The sequence below is a fragment of the Hirundo rustica genome, chromosome Z (assembly GCF_015227805.2).
Source record: "Hirundo rustica isolate bHirRus1 chromosome Z, bHirRus1.pri.v3, whole genome shotgun sequence".
NCBI classification, from domain to species: Eukaryota; Metazoa; Chordata; class Aves; order Passeriformes; family Hirundinidae; genus Hirundo; species Hirundo rustica.
This window is the reverse complement of record NC_053488.1, coordinates 13,011,819-13,015,045: the sequence shown is the minus strand read 5'-3', so window position 1 is coordinate 13,015,045 and position 3,227 is coordinate 13,011,819.

Here is a 3,227-nt window from a genome sequence, read left to right as displayed (position 1 = left end):
CAGAGCATGTAGAGTTCAAAAGCTTTCCCTAAACTGTGGACTCCTAAATAGAGTAAACTCAGGGCACATGGAGTACAAAACCACTCCTGTGGATCAAGGTACATCAGTAGCCAGCAATTGCTCCACAGAATTCTGCAGCTTTCAGTGTCAATCTCATTGTTGAATGAGATTGTAACATTGAAATATTTATTTCTACATCACAGAATCTTATTAGTCAAAACCCAGTTTGAAAGCACACAGTGCAGCACAGTGTAACAAAATTCATGTTTCAGAAGACTCTTCCAAAGCTCTTGTGAAAGAAAACAGATGACAATCAGAATTCATCAGCTCTTAAAAGAGCCAGCTCCAGTTCCCCCAAAGTCATTCTCCATCTATTCCCAGATTTATTCACCCATTGGAGATTAGCCACAGGTAATCTCTGTAAAGAGAGACCTAAAGGCATAATTATGTTTGTCCTTTATGGCTTTGGCCTCCCAATAAATAGCTGGATTGGAAAGCAGCTTAAGAGACAGAACAGGAAACAGATTCATGCTCTGGCCAAATGGGAGAAGGTTTGTGTTTCCAGAGCATAATATCTAATGCTGGTTTCTTTCTGCCAAGTACTATCAACATCATAGAAGGAATGCAGATATGCTGCAAGGCTTTGAGGACTCTGTGAGTTTACTACATCTACTTGTATTTCTGTGCTACTGCATTTTCCCTGATTTCACATAGCAAATAAATGGAAACAGGGATGCTGAGTGAATAGCTGAGGCAGAAAAGACAACCAGGTAAGTGTCATGAGGCACTGGTACCAGAGAAGAAAATAAAATATGTATGCCTCAGCACATGTTCTTCTGCCCTTTCCCCAGCAAGTCCCAGGAATCTGTCTCCCAACCACTAAAGGATGTGCCCAGTGGGGTGGGACAGGGGATGGGACAGCCCAAGCGGAAAACAGGGAAGGTGTAGCAGCTCTGCCTTACTGGTAGCTGCCAGCTCTGCACCACTGTTCTGCTCTCCCTTCCAAACCCAAGAAAACAGCCCTGCAGCTGAGCTGAAACTGCCTGAACTCAGCACCAGCAAACCTGGAAAGTTTAGAGGCACAGTTTAAATTGTTTAAATTGGTCTCCTGAGCTAGTGTCCTAAAATCACATCTGATGCTCTCCTCAAGCACCAAAGAAAGCATCATGAAGGAAAAAGGAACACAGCCACTGTGGAAGGAAAATGGTTAGAATAACAGAGTACAAGAAAGAAGTAAGGGAAAGAAGACCTCTGCATAGTAATGGACAGCTGAAAGTGATCCACTGATCCTTGGGCATAAAGTCCATAGGAAACTTCCCCAAAGGCAGAAGCTGGAAAGAAAATGGCATATACTCCTTATTCCTTTACTCAGGCAGTGGCTTCTGCCAAGAGAGTGGCTCTGCTTTGTAAGTGCTGTAGGGAGAAAGGATGGAGTGTTTTGCTGACAAAAACTCACTCCTCTTGAAGACCAATTGAGTATGCAACAGAGGAGCTAATAAAACAATTTGACTTGAGAAGGAAGTTTTGCTTTGGGGTTTCCCTTTACATGCAAAAGACCAATAGAATCTAAACTTTACCATAAGTTAACTTATTGCTGCAACCAAAGGAGCCCAGCCAAACAACTGTACATCCCTAAAATTTTATCTCAAATTTTCAGCCTCACAAGAAGAAGAGAACTCTCTGACAAAGCATTTGGGTAAAAATTGCTTCTGGTTATGTACATACTTTAACACCCGTGCCATCAGGGATTTTGTGGATAATCAGAGAGGTCATTTAGGAGCTTCCACAGAAAGTTAACAATTGATACTGAATAGCTTAGACTGCATATTTCTAATTATCATTTTCAATGGATCTCTCAGAATAGGAGGGGATTTTTTAAGAGACAAGGATATGCTAGTATCTATGGAGTTTCAGAAAAAAATCTTTGTAAGTAAGTAAATATTAAAATTAAAACGATGACATTATATTTAGAAGTAAATAGAAGCACAACTAGAAATTTAAAAAAGTATAAACAGGCTATAGAAGATTTGGTTTTAGATAGAAGGCATAGAGTTACCTGCATCTATTTTTCTGGAAAACTTCTAGGAACTAATGTTTTATTCCATGTCTTTCAAATAGATTTTCCTTTAAAACAGATCAGGCAAACATAGGATACATACCAAACCTCGTTTTACTGGCCATTGCACCTCACATGGAACTATCCGAGAGTGAATCACTGCAGCACTACAAGTTAAAGCATGGCTGAGCATACAGGATTTTTGCTCACAAGTGCCCATCCTGATCATGTCTCTGCAGAGTCCAGTCAGGAAACAGCTTCAATATGGTAGGAGTGCTAGTTAAAATATCATATAATCAGACTTTGTCAAATAATTGTGATTGATAAAAGAAAGAATTGTACTTATGACACCTGGTGATATTGTGCTCCGAAGAACACTGTAAAAAAGAGCACCGGTGCTACAAAGTGAAGATAATTATGCGGGATGTGCTAGTAGTGAGGAGAAAAATTTAAAAAAAAAAAAATCTCGGTGAGCTTTAGCAGTGCATGGAGCTGTCACATTGCTGCATGGGTGACTGGTGTCTCAGCAAAGACACATCAGTGACAAAGAGCTCCAGAGTCGCTAAAATTAGATTCACACCTGCCTTCTTCAGAAAAATTGCCAAGTTATCCTCTGTCCCAGAAGGGAGAGCATAAGCAAATTTGAGCAAGGTCTGCCCAAGGTCTTCTACAGGTGAAACTCACATGATGCTGGTCCGACTGAGCTCAAGGTATGATAGAACCCAGAAGATTTCTGCAAGCTTTTTATTGTGGGGCTCCTTTATGCAGGTTGCCTGTTGTAAGGCTCAAGACTCCAAGAAACCCTCCAGTCTGTGTGACAGTGACATTTCTCTAGTTAGGTTATAGAATATTTGATGCTCCAAATTATTTAATATTGATGCAAGCTATTTTTATTATTTGGATATATATTTGCAAGGGAGAAACTGCCTTTACGAGGCTCTAGATAAGATTTATTCACAGAATCATGGAATATCCTGAGTTGGAAGAAACCCCACAAGGACCATTGAAGTCCAGCTCCTGGCTCTGCACAGAACACCCCAAGGATGACACCATGTGCTTGAGAGCATTGTCTGAACACATCTTGAGCTCTGTCAGGCTGGTGCTGTGACCCCTGCCCTGGGGAGCCTGTGCCAGTGCCCAACCACCCTGAGTTTTCAGGTCTCAATTCAGT